This window comes from Symsagittifera roscoffensis, chromosome 10 (assembly GCF_963678635.1).
Source record: "Symsagittifera roscoffensis chromosome 10, txSymRosc1.1, whole genome shotgun sequence".
In the NCBI taxonomy this organism is placed as follows: Eukaryota; Metazoa; Xenacoelomorpha; order Acoela; family Convolutidae; genus Symsagittifera; species Symsagittifera roscoffensis.
In genome coordinates this window covers 1,585,607-1,600,025 of record NC_087071.1, presented here as the reverse complement: position 1 = coordinate 1,600,025, position 14,419 = coordinate 1,585,607, and positions in this window count along the sequence as shown.

Here is a 14,419-nt window from a genome sequence, read left to right as displayed (position 1 = left end):
AGCAATTTAATTTTCTTTTATTTAAACTGCCCGATGTAAAATAAAATTTTTCATTTAAAATGAGTGGGTTGATAATTTCACATTTGAATATATTTTTAATGTACATCACTTCACATGTCTGAAAAATGCGGTTTTATTTAATTGTACTGGCCAGTAGCGGATTTAGGGGGGGGGGGGGGGGGGGGGGGGCGGACGCCCCTCCCCCTCAGGAAGTCGACGCCCTGCCGACCCAAAGGAGATATCCATTTTTGGCTGACTGACCTTAAACTTTTCTAAAGGCGCCTTTGGCGCCAATATATACTAGTTTTGAAGGGGAGAGCGGACCAAAAAAAACGCAATTTTTCCGGTCAAATTTGTCAAAAAAGTGCCAAAAATGTCTATTTTTCAAAAGTTTGCCTGCGGCACAGAAATTTTCGTCAAATTAGGGTCTTTATAACGGTTTGGGAGAGCTCAGAAAATCAATTTGGTCGACCTTATTTTTTTTTGAAAATCCCACCCCTATTGAGAAGTTCCTAGATCCGCGCCTGGTACTGGCGTTTTGAATGAATTTTAGATTAAGCAGGTTCGTTTTTTTGCGATCGAGTGGAATTTTCCCAGACTAAATTTTAATTCCACCCTGGGGATGACTGAATTTAAGACATATCTGACGCATGGAATTGATTTTAATGCTGTTGTTTTTGACTAATTGATATTTATAAATTATAAGCAAAATGGCTGGCATTATTGATGTCGTAAAATGTTAAGTAGATCTGCTGCAAAAATTGTGAGCTTAAAAAATGAATAAATCACACACAATTGGCTTTGATATAAACCAGTAGATGATGATTAGAAATGGGAGCTTAAAGATATATAATATAGATTCTGCATAAAGTAAAGGCTCATTGCATGTAGAATTATGATTAGCTACACTTACTACATAATCAACTTCAATCACACCAAGTTTTCTGCTCTTTTTTGGTGATAATGAGTTGAAATATCAGATTGCCCCATCCAAAATCAGTTGAACTTTCTTCTTTTTTCCGTTTCTCTCGTCGTTATTAAGTGTCTTTCAAGTTTCAGGAATATTTTCCCTGTCTAACTTGACCTTTATATGCATCATATAAAAACACTTAATGTTAGTTCCCAAGTCAGTCAAGTGGTTATAATGGTAATGAATTGAAGAAGGCTACAGTCTAATTCAATCGAAATTATTATAATAGCTTTTTAACAAAACTTATTTTTTTGTGAATATTATGGAAGTTGATTGGAATTTGATGTTTATTTTCAACCTTTACCTGTGAAACTTAGGTATTTCTTCAGAAGGGTTTTTTTTTCAATTAGATCTTGTTTGATCTAAAATGATAAAAGAGGAATTTGACAGAACTCGACAGAAATTGACAGAACAGATAACAGTGGGGTTTACATATTCTTGAGAGGTCAGGTCATGGTGAAAATAGCGTGAAACAAGAAAATGTATTTTCTTACTAATATTTAAAACATGCAAATATTGCATGATAACATCTTTTCGCTGTCAGCTTCAGAAAGTGTTGTGAATTTGGTATGGTTTTTTTATTTTATGAAATGGAAAAACAAATCAGGTTTCCATTGACATTGATTTGTCCATAAAGATCGTCTGAGAGCGATTATTTGATTCTTCATTAAATTTTCTTGTTTCATGAAAGCTTACAGTGATAAACAAAAACATTTTTTGTTTGGCTAGAAGAGCAATCGAAACTTGCACACATTCGGGTGCACGTAACGAGGTCTATTCTCACGCGGAAAAGACTAAGTGCGCGAAAAATTTTATCTATTCAACGCGCTTTCAACTGTCCGAAACAGACTGAATTTATTGCATTTTGTTATTCGACTTTTTGAAATTTGAGCTCTAATTGGTTGACCAAGTTTTCGCGCATTCGGCCCATCGCGCTTGAATGGATTCCTTCGCAAGTAACATGTTTTTACTAGGTTCTTTCTGCGTGATAATTAGATTCGGAAAATTGTTAATTGTTTGCAATTGGTTGTTTTAAATAATTTTACTGGGTATTTGATTTTTGAATGCAAAATTGTGCTAGAATTGATTTTATGGAAGATTTCTTGTGTATATACGTACGTTTTTGTTGAAAATGTTACAATTCTTAAGCAGGTTTATGTAAGATTTTTACTGCAGTGTTTTGACCAATTCTTGTTTTTTTTTTTCAGTATGCTATGATAATTGTTTGCTATAGTTTTGGCCAGTCACTACCAGTTACTTAGCCCAATTTTTTACCGAAGACTGCCTAAACTTGTTTCCTTTAAAATGAGATAAACATCTTGGTTTTGTTTTGTAGGTTTTGCATAAACTTCTAGATGTCAAACTACACTGACCCTTCCAAAGCAGCATATTGCTTAATTTTTTTTCGATAATTAGTTTTTTAATCAATAAAAACTTAGAAAAATGTAAAAGTTCTAAATTTCAGAGTTTTTAGCTCGGAATGTATCAATTTTACATCGGTTTTAACTATATCTTGTGTTTCTAAATAGATGCGGAAGATTTACCATTTGCAAGATTTTTTAATTTTGCAATATATTAGAAGCATATTAACACATCAAGATTCTTGCAAATTTTGCCTTACGCATTAGGAAGCCTTCTTTTTTGTTTTAAGTTCACGATGTATACTTTTGCGCTTTCGATTAGCAAACGTTATTAAATCGGAGATTCTAGTGTTTTCTTTTTCATGGTAGCAGTTTGTCTAGCATAATCACAGAATCATCTCGCCAACTGTCAACCTTGTTGGAGTTTTTTGTTTACAACCATTTGTCGAGCCTGTATGTATTTACACTAGTGAGCTTGCTTTGTTTTCTATCATCACTCGCAAATAAAAATGATGACTTATTTGGTGACTTTTTTTGCTATAATCATGATCTGTTGCATTGGAATTTTCATAGCATCTATTCTCTGCTTTGATTGTGGCTAGTGTTTGTGATTCATTAGTGAAGCGTCCGTAGCTGAGTGGTTAGTGCGTGATACTCATAATCTCTAGGTCGAATATCGAATCAGTGTCGTAGCCGATTAATTTTTTTTACTAGTTCGGGGCTTGTTTATACTTTTTCTTATTGCAACTTAGAGCTGGTTTTTGTTGTGTTGTCGTATTTGCAACGCGCAGCTTCGCCTGTACTTATTTTTTTGTCGAAATGAATTTTTCCTCTTAATGTTTGTTTGTCACTAAACAACTTTCATTTTGTAAAAATTTTTTTGATTTTTTTCCGCCTTAAGTTTTTTTACGGCTATGGTTCTTGACTACACAATTATTTTGCAGTGTGTGTGAATTGGAGGAGCCTTTTTAAAAACTTTTTTGGGCGTCCACCAAGTAATGTCGGATTCTTTTTTGCTCGGGAAATTTTTTTTCAGTGCTTATTCAACGCTAGAAGTTTTCTCCATAAAAGCGGACTTTTTGAAGTAATTATTCCTGAAATTTTTCTGGACTTGAACGATTTCGTTTCATTTTTGTCTGTTAGGTTGCAATGCCCTGATGTGGTCTATCACAATGGTGGGAAGCTCCGCTTTGCCCTTTTGTTTGATTTTTTGTTTCTCCACGTTTCAATTCCGATAGAAATCACTGTCTTTAGAACTCTAATGACATTTCAGATTATCTAAAATTACGTCAATTAAAAAATAACGTTTTTTGACTGTTTGAATGATTTCTGTCAATCATTTCTTTTCCGTTTTCTTGTATTGTGTGCTTTTTGGATAAACGAGTATCTAATTATCTGAAGCTTTCAGACATTTTAATTGTCAAGCACATTGCTTTGGTAGGGGGCTTAAGTTTTTTTGCAAACAAATGCCCTAAATGGATGCTTACTCCTAATAAATGGGATTGTTGTTTTTTTTGTTATACATTTCAAACGAATAGTTTCTAAAAAATTTCTGATGAAAAGTGAAACAAAATTGGTAGTCTTTTTGTTGATTTCAGTTCAAATCAGCCCTATTGTCAATAAGTTGCCGGGTAATTTGAGCTCAAAAGGTCGTGCTCAAATGTAAAAATGAATTATCGTTTTTCAACTTAATAAATGGGCACTAAACCTCAAAATTGATTTTTAATTTGACAACCCAATTGATAAAAATAAACCAGTATTTCATAAATCTCTTTTTTTGTTTGCTCAGAGATTTTTTGTCGAAAGCTAAAATATATTTAAAAGCGGGCTTCACTATCTCGCCATGTTTAAGTTTTTTAACAAAAGAATTTTTGCATGTTTAAGCTATAACGTATATCGCAAAACTTGAAGTTTCTTCGATTTTCTAGCTTTAATTGATTGTTTTTTTTTTTGCCAAATTTGAAATTAGCAACCCAATGGTGGGATGTTCTCAGGGTGCTTTAGGGGTTGGGGCTGCTAGTTGGGCCTCCAATTATGAAATTCCAAATCTTTTTAGCTAACAAGCACGAAGTTTTCTCTATTTTTTCAAAAATGTTCATAAAATTTAGATTAAAAAAATCTTGTCTCAAAAATTTACTTCTCAAATCCTGTTAATTTTTGAGTTTTGACGTTTTGGTAAGATTTTTTCAAAATTTTTTAAATAACTTAGATATAATCAAATTTATAGTGCGAGGTTTTGTCAAGGTACTCTCAGGGTTTGTATATCTTGCCTACACGGCTGACTGCTCAAATGCTTTTGGTTTCCGAGATATGACGTTTTTCAATATTTTTCAAAGATCTTTTTTTTTTTAAAACTTCACAAAATTTGAAATTCCCAACCCTACAGTGGGATGTTCTCTGGGTACTCTCAGAGGTTGCATAACTTTCTCTAGGTATTTGAAAATTTTGTTTTGAAAAAGTCGCTAACTTAAAAATAAAGAAAAACCCTCAACGAAATTAGTGGATATTGGCGCCAAAGGCTTTTTGGGGTGGTTGGGCAACGTTAGATGATATATAAGAGCGTAAAAGGTGCCCTTTTGCTCAGCCGCTGTTTACAACCATGCCATAGCTTTCTAAATTTAATTCCCGTTTTCAATGAGTTTTGATAAAGAATTTAATGGAAGTTTGCCAAAATTGTTTCTTTTCAATTACTGCTACACCTCGAATAAAAACACCTTTTTCAGGCGCAAATTAACCAAAAGGGAATCTAGTTGTCTGTAAAATTGTTTAAAATGAGCTATTGTAAAGGAAATAGCAGTTCATTAAATTTTGATAAATAATAGAAAAATGTCTATGTTTTTTTTCAGATATGCTGCGAATAATTTTTTCATTCATTCAAAAGAAATGAAAATGAAACTTTCTGCTAGTGACACATGTTATATTTGCGGTCAAATGAAAATTTAGTTTCCGAGCTAATTTTTGGTACAAGCACAGATGTGAGTACGTCTAAAAGCAATTACTTGCCAATCTGACGCATGTCAGCAAAGATTCTCCGCTTATAAACAGCCTTTTCTGGAAAAAAAAAGACATTATTAGCGAGCATAATATATGTTTTAATCCATATTATGATCGTCCGAGTAAAAAAATCCATGCCTGGTTAGAAAAAAGGGCTCAAATCTTCTCAGTAATCTGAAGATGTAGAGGGTGAAGGTGTTGATTGTTTGTGATATTACTCAGCTGTTGTTACCAGCGGCGATCTAAATAATTATCCCCCTTTCTATGGTTTATAAAAGCGAATTGCCACCCCTATAAAGAAATAATTCAACGGTTAAGCATATGTGAATTTTGTACGTCTTATCAAGTCCCCCTTTTGTATAGGGGTGAGGGGGGGGGGTAGTCTTATAAGTACATTAGTGGTTGTGCAAGGTTAGGTATGTCGTTAAATTAAGTTTGGATTTGCTGAAATTTGTGCAAACTTTCATTACATTAGGGCAATTTGATTCAAATTTTAATAGAAAATTTTCACAGGTGGGGAAATGAAAGGGAATGGACAAGCAAACTGATAATTAGTTAGCGCCAATTTAAATTTCCCCCCATTGTTGTCTAGCTTAGACAAGCTTGATAGCAGATTCATGTTTGGTAATTATTAAATGCAGGGAAGATCGCCTAGTTTTGTGACAGTTGAGCCGTAGTTGTTTCATTCAGACTTGAAAGTTCTGTCATCATTAAGCCCTTTCATAATTTATGTTTAATTTATGCATCTATTGATGGATGGCCACTCAAGTCTAATTGAGGTAATCATGTTAACGGGGAGATGAATACTTGAACTTATTCAGAAGCTGATGCTGAGCAAAATAGTGCAGACAATACAATCTTTAAAGCAAAAGTGGTCCGAATTTGGGCTCGTTCTCATTTGCTCACTTTGATAATAAAAAATATACTGTTGTTGGTCAATAAATTTGTGGCTGCTAGATTGTAATAAATGAATCCACATTTTCCCGCAGTTTTATCGATAACGATTTTCGGTGAAATTGGTTTTTCAGACTATCATTAAGACTGAAAAGTTTCGATGTCGGTTGTTATGTAAATTTTAACGAAGATTACCTAAAAAATTTGATTTTTTTTTAAATGTCAGACATTGATCAAGGCATACATAAACGTGCCATAGAAGAAAAATAGGAGCTTTCAGCGTTTTTGAAAAAAGTGTTAAGCGAAAGGAAAAAAATCATCATTAGTGTATCCAGGACTACGTTATGCACACAAAAAAAACTTAATTTTTGCATGCAAAAAAATTTTGGAAAATGTTTGTTTGAGTAAAAAATTCGATTTGTGTTTGGATTAAAAAAAATTTAAAAAAATTAAACGAAAATTGTATGACAAGTGTTTTTCGATACATTTGATGTATGGAATTGTATTATACGCTTTTTCGGTGTATGGAGGTCAAGCAGGGCTGATAGAAAAATTAAGTTATTAGACCATTTTTTGGGATATTCAGAACGAATGAAACTCACCTTTTCTGATATTTTGTGCTCTTTTATTTCAGCGTTGATGAAAATCACACGCAACCTTCATTTCTTCTACTTCACTCATACAAGCAAGACTGCGAAAGAAAATTGTATTTCAAAACTTTTTTCGCTTCTGATTTTTCATTAGCCTCCGGCTCAGCTCCCACCATTCAACCGTGAGCCTTATTCCCGTGGAGGAGGGGTCATATCATCAATTTCTCCGCTGCCTGTCCCACCTCGAGGAGGCGGATGACATTGGTATCCCTCCAATAGTGACCGCAGCGGGATTTGAACCCACAACCGTTGTGTTTCGGTTCTGTCGTAAAATTTTGCTTTTTTAATACAAAGACTTAAATGAAGCCTAGGGACCCTCATTTTCTATACTTTTCTTTTCCATTTTTCGAAGTGGACGAAAAAGTTTCAATAATTTATTGTAGCTTTAGTATTATACCACGTTCGATGTTCTACTAGTGATTTTTTTTAGATGCTTGGTAATGTGTGGAAAGAAACGCGCTATATCAGTTTTCCAATATTCCTGCCAAATTCTAGGGGGTGGTCAGAATAATAAAGACGGGATTTATCATAAAAATTCGAAGCATGCTATGTGATCAGACAGACATTTGCCGTCGTTCTTAAACTAACTGGTACTTTAATTCTTGTCCATTAACTGTCATAATTGTATGACGTTATTCTTTTAACACAATCGATTTTGTTGAGCGAGACCTGAATAAAGTTTTCCGCATAAAATGGTCCCCATTGTCAAGCAATTGAAAAATGATCAAAATGGAGTTGGAGCAAAATTCATTAAATGTGTTGGAAAACTTCGAGTTGTGACCAAGTTGTTCTCTCGCAGTGGCAAAGCTACCTCACAAAACTTTTAAATGAAACAAATCGGTTTGAAAGGGAAGATATCCCCAAGTGGCTGGCCCATTGGAGGAATTTACTATCGGGGAAGTGGTATTTGCACTGAAAGAGATAGATGAAAATTAAGAAAAGCCCAGGACCAACAGTGCTTACTTCGGACATGATAAAATTTGCTGGGGATTGTGGACTTGCTGGACTTTTTGAAGTCCCTAAGGAAGTGTGGGGCTCTGGTATAATCCCCTCCGACTGGAGCCAAAATGAAACTATCACTTTTTACAAAGGAAAAGGCGATCCGTTTGATGCATCCGATTACTGTAACACGCAAATTTTCGAAAAAGATCTAGAAAAACGTCTGAGACAATTGATAAAAAAAAATAGATGACATGTAACTTGGCTTTATGGGTGGTAGATCAACTACCGATGCCGTTTTTCTGATAAGTCAATTGATGGAACTCTTTGTGGAAAAGAAAAAGCCCTGCATCACATATTTGTTGACCTCGAAAAAGCTTCCGACAAGGTTCCCAGGGAACTGATACCATGGGCTCTGAGGCAACAGAGAGCTTCTGAAAATTTGGAATAATGTGCCTGTACACCGAGTCGAAAACCAGAGTTCGCCGGCCCAAAGGATGCAGCGATTTCTTCAAAACTAAAAAAAATCGTGAATCAAGGATCGGCACTTAGCCCATTGTTATTTATAATAGTAATGGAAGAGGCTACGAGAAACTAGTAGCATGGGATATGCTATATGCAGATAGTCTTGTGATATCCGCTGAAACAGAATCCCAGTCTACTGAGTGGTTTAATACTTGGAACAAGGCTTTGCAAAAAGAATCAACGTTTGCTGTTTAAAAATCAACGTGGATAAGACAAAGCATTCGGTTTTCGACCAAAAGTCTATTCCTCAATAAACTGGAAAATGTCTAAGTGCTTGTTGTTTGAAGAGAGTCGGCGCCAATTCAATACGCTGCAATTCTTGTAATCAATGCAGTAGCCTGAGGAAACTACCTAAACATAAAGCTAATTATGTTTCTCCAAGTTGCAATAATCTTTCCAATTATCACTCAAATGAGAAAGCTACTCTACCGATCAATCAATTTTAAACCTTGATTACTGTTGAAGAGTTTGCTATTTGGGTGATATGATCTCCGTTGAAAGTGACGCAACAGCAGCTTTCTGGACGAAATGGCGGCAAATTGTGCCTCTGCTGCAAAATAAACATTTTGACTTGATTACAAGGTGTCCTATCTACGGAGCTTGTCCCCGGCCAGTTCTGATGTACTGCTCTGAAACCCAGTTGCAGACTAAGGCCATATCCAGCTTTCTTGAAAGTGCTGATGAAAGCTCTGCGTAGGGTTACTGGAGTCACTTACAAAGACCAGTTACCAACGAAGAAGTAATTCAAATGACATGTCTTGTTGATCTGGACAAGTTACAAGTGCGGTCGCGACTACGATGGTTTTGCCTTGTTCACCGGAGAGTAAATGAACATGCGCTAAAATCAACCGACTATGTTTCAGTCCCGTTGGAAAAAGCCAGTAGTACGACCTAAAAACGCTGGATTGATTGTGTTAAACAAGACCTGAATACTTTACGTCTCAAATCCAGACTTCTTTGATCGAATGGCATGGAAAAACGTGTTATCCTTCATATAATTGCTTGAATGCTATTCAGAATACCCTCATCTGAACCATTGCTTACGCGCTTTCCCTATGTCCAACCCTGCCATCATGGGAAAGTGGACAATAAACGCATTAGTAGTAGTAGTAGTAGTAGTAGTTAGTATTGCAAATAAGTTAGATTTGCGGTCTTCTGGAATAAATTAATAAATTACTCTTTAAGTCTAATTGAATTCAGTTTTGAGAGGCACTATTTGTAATCGTCTTCTGAATTCTGAATGGCTTCTTGTTAATGGAATTAATGTTTCCTGACCTAATTCCTCAATCGGGACCCATGTGAACAGTTAGTTCCCAGCCTAATCAAATTAGGGTGAAATCGCTTTCCCTCCCTTGATATAAATTTGCAAATAAAGTAGAAATAATTCTGATTCTTGCAAAGTTCTGATTGGCTGAAATTGAGCGATTTGAACAAGTTGTACTAAAAGATGCCCTTCCCAAATTGAATTAGGTTTTTTGGTCCTGAATCTAAATGAAATGAATTAGATTCAGTGAATTAAAGTGGAAAATGTGCGTCATGTTAGTGGCGTCAACGTCATCATTAAAATCGAACAGTTTATTACACCATTAGCAAAACATCTTCAAATATTCTTCTTTTTACTCACATAAAATAATTTGCATCAAAAATAAAGAAAGAAATTTAGGTACAAGTAAGATAGTTAGGTCTCTAACAAAGCAAGTATGAAAGACGGGTCCCGCAATTTTTGAGAAAGTTTGAAACACAGGGAAACAACTGCTCAACCGCCTGTTTCAAAAAACTTAAAGCACAAAAAAAATTCTTCAGGGATCTATCTAAATTGAAATTATTCAACAAAACTCAAACAAATTTATCCGATTGCTGTGCAAATAGTATAATTAAGGGCTGACAGCAGTAATCATGGAATAAATTTCTTAAAAACGTTTGAGGTTTTTGTTTTTTGGCTGTTTATTTGATTGTTTTTTGCTATTTTTCGAAGCGTATTGAGGCTTATTTTTTGTATTAATTTATTCGATTTGTTTCTGCTGTTTTTAAGAGTCGTTTTTGCTTTAAAGACTTTTAAAAACCACTTATGGTTAATAAAATAATTGTTTTTTTCCTAATGAAATAAACAACAATTATGTAGGCGGAGGAAATTGTGAACTTTTAAATGCCTTCATTTGCGGTGAATCCTTAATAAATCAGAATCTAATTCAAATCCGGCATTGGGGGATCTCCGAACAACTGATATTAGCAAAATAATTAAATGAGGCCTAAAAAGTAGTTCAAAAAGTGGAGAGTATTTAGTTAATAAAAAAGCAGAGGGTTTTCCCTAAAGGATATTAGAAGGCATTATCACAGGATGTTAATAAGATATTTTTCAATGGTAGATTGGCAATTTAAGGATAATCTAGCCTCGATAATCTGGATATTGTAACTATTTATACACGTCGTTATTGTAAATATGGAAATGATGTTTCAGAAAGCAATTGAACTTGCTTTCAATCATTTTAGTTGAAATTGAGTTCGATTTGATTTTGATTTTTTGTTGACTCACTCTTTTTCTTCAACAGTATCGTCGTTATTTTTGAATGAAGGCAAATATAAGTTAAATGGGGCCTAGGAAATTAGACGATAGGCAAATTAGACGAATACTACAAAAACGAAATTAGACGGAATTTATTTTTTACGGATCTGGCATTTTAGACGAAAAAGCTATGAAAAGGAAAGTGCCAAATTTTTTTTCTTATGAGTCAAGTTTCACAAATACAAAAAGAGCATAAAATGACAAAACCTATCAAAAGATTTAGTTTAAATGAACATAAATGTCAAATCTGAATATTACAGGAGAGTTTTGAATTGGATAAATTATGCATGATTGACTTGTAAAGTTTTTGGCCACCGAAATTGAACTGTTGTCTACAAACAATTTTATTTTTCTAACGCAATTTGTGTGCAAACAAAGTTAATTTCTCTCACTGTCGTCTATTTTCTCACAATTGCAGTTTTGCAAAACCGTCTAATTTCCTTTTAAGTACCTCCGTCTAATTTGCTTATCGTCTAATTTATCAACCCCAAGTTGAATATTATTAGCCGTTATAAGAGCCATATATGATGACTCTATAGTTTAAGGCAAGCACAGATCCCCTGTGTTTAACTAACAACAACTCTATTATGTAATTTCTTAATTAATTGACAAGAAAGATGAAAAAAAGGGTAGTATAGGCTCAACGCGGAGATTACTGGTTATTACTGAATTGATTTTTTCAAGATTTTTGACGCACTTTCTGCAGGGTCATTTTTGCATACTACAGCCCAATTTTAACGTTTACCTTCTGAATCAAATGAATGTCGAATAAAGATTGCAGAGCAATGTTTTGTTGCAGGGCTGATTTATCTTTGTAATCGACGCTGGAGCAGTGCTGAAACGGAACTGATCTTCACTGCAAGATCAATCTGTGGCTTACTCAAAGCCAACCGAAGGGCACAAAAGTGCATGTTTTGTGAACTTAAGCAAGCCTTTTCTGTTTTTTTTTTACAAGACTTGCATGTAATAGTTTTTAGCTGAGCTTTTGAATCATGATCTTGAGCATGTCTTTTTTATCCGGAAAGATTCGTTCGGTCATTTTTTAACCCGCTGTGTAAATTGTGAAGTGAATTGCTAGTCTTCATAGCACTTGGCTGTGTCAAGTCTTGTTCTCATCAAAAGTTAAGTGCGCTTCGCTTTTGATGAATACAAGATTCGTACCAAAACCTCTTGACAGCTCATTAGCAGATTGTTAGCAAGAAATGTGTCAGGATACGAGTATTTTGACGGCATAGTTGGTTCTCAACTATGCGACAAAAACACATTTGTTATGAAGTCTTTCACAACGACAAAGATTAATGATATCAAACAGTTTGACTTAAACAAATAGATCGAGTTGACTTTTGTTTTTCGTTAAAAAAATGAATTATCTGGTTCAGATTTGCTTATAATAAAGAATAATAAGCACCATCATTTATGAGAATGAATTGATACAAATATAAAAAGCAAATTTTTAATACGAAAACATATAAATGATTCGGAAAAATTTTTTTTTAAATGATTCTCCAAAAAATTCTGAGTGGGTTCAGCAGATATGTCAAATGTGGGATAATTCAACTGTACCTATCTTTGAAAACGCTGTTTTTTTCCTTGGTATTTTCTCTCTGGTAGATTTTAATTAACTTGGTTATGAGGTCTGCTAAACAAGCCCTTAGTCTTAAATAGTTTTACCTTTTAAAAAATCTAAGCATTAAAAAATATGGTTAGCAAGAATGCTAAACATATTCAGAATGTAGGCGCTTAGCCTTAGAAGGTTGAGCCATCTGTTTTTTTTCTTCACATTTTCTCCAAATTGTTTTGGTCCAGTTAGCTTGTATGGATTCAATTTGGAATGATTAATGACCGGGATTTTGTTGCCGCTGGCGCTACGCGCTAATAGAAATGTGGTAAATAGGTCGCATAAATTCCAAATTGAAATTTTCCACGACCCCATAAAAGGATGATCGCAACAAAGTTCATAATTTTGATCTCACGAATTGGGGACTACTATCGCCTGTAATTCATTCCAGAAACAAACAGTGAAAAACTTGACAAGGCGACTGCTTCTCAGAAAGAATCCATCCGCTTGAACTTTTTTAAATTTTTTTATTATATTAAATACCAAATATACCGAAGTTTGCACCAAACTTTTGGAAATAAATATCAATATTTTTGCAATTAAGAAATCAAAAACGATTCGCCCTATTTTTATGCCAGTTCAAAGTAATTAGTGAAATTAGAAAATATGCAAAGTTATTCGTTGTTTGCGTTGCTAAAATATTGAAGAAGTACAGGTAAACTTCCAAGGTGAAGGTGTAAACTTAAATCCCAAATGACGTGAAACACTACAAAATTTGAGAAAAAAAGCTAAAATACAACACGAAATTTTTATAAAGTTCCTAAAAAGTTGCCGTTTTTCTGTGGAAACTGAGTTCATTTTGTGAATTGTTTGTCGATTTTATTTAGATATTTGTGCCATGATCCGTGCTCGTTGCTTGAGGGTGATGTAACTTTACCCAGCCTAGAAAAATTGCATGTAGTTCTTAAACAAGGGAACAGCAGCGGTGTACCGTGATGAGCTGTACTGTGAATATTTGATTTTTATCTATCAACTATTCCTATCAAAATTTAAGTTCAATGTATCTACTTTTAAGTAAATTTTGATCCAAACCGCTTTATTTTTTTGAGACCATTTACTTTTTCTATCACTTAAACTTGCATCAGATTTGCATTTTTTAGGGTCATTCAGAATCCAGAAACACTGTTGAAGCAAAAAATTTCCCACCAAATTAACGAAAACTAGAAGAAAGTAGTAAACTTATGTTGCAAATAATATTACGGTAGACAGAGAAATAAAAAGTTAAATTAAATTATCCTTAATTGAATTGAAGAAAGTAGATTGGTCTTTTTAGTGTCTAATCAGACTGAGAATATATCAAATCGTACTCAAAATAGCGCGTGGTGGTCGAGGGATAAATGAAAATTAAGATGAAAAAAATTTTTTTTGAAAAACTTGTTTGAACGTTTTATCAATTTTCTTAATAGTTTTTTATCTTGTCGTTAAAAGGCAGTTAGAACATTAAGGCCTTTGCGTGATCAGAGCAATTTTTTTTATCAGAAATTTTCCCCGACGCACTGAAATAGGGACCAAGTTATGTATTTGGCGTCATGAAAAAACTCAACAGGTGAAATATTTATTCAATTTTAATCTCAGTTCATCAGTATCTTTTAGTCGGATTTAAAATTACTGTCAAAATGTTTTACTCATGAGCGCAATTTTATGCGTGATGGAGTGCAGATAATTGTATAGCAGAGGAGGGATGGTTGAATAAAATTGCAAAAGTAGCGACGCTTTCAGTGCTGGTATTTGACTTCATTTTAAGATGTAAGTTTGTCGATTTACTGGTGAAATACTAGTGAAATGGCCTTTTTCAGCTTGAATACAAGTCGATCCTAACCGGAAGAGCCTTTCCTGTGAATTACCTTTTAAAATGAGAAATTCGAAACTCAAGTATAAATAATCCGTCACATTCTTCCAAAGTCT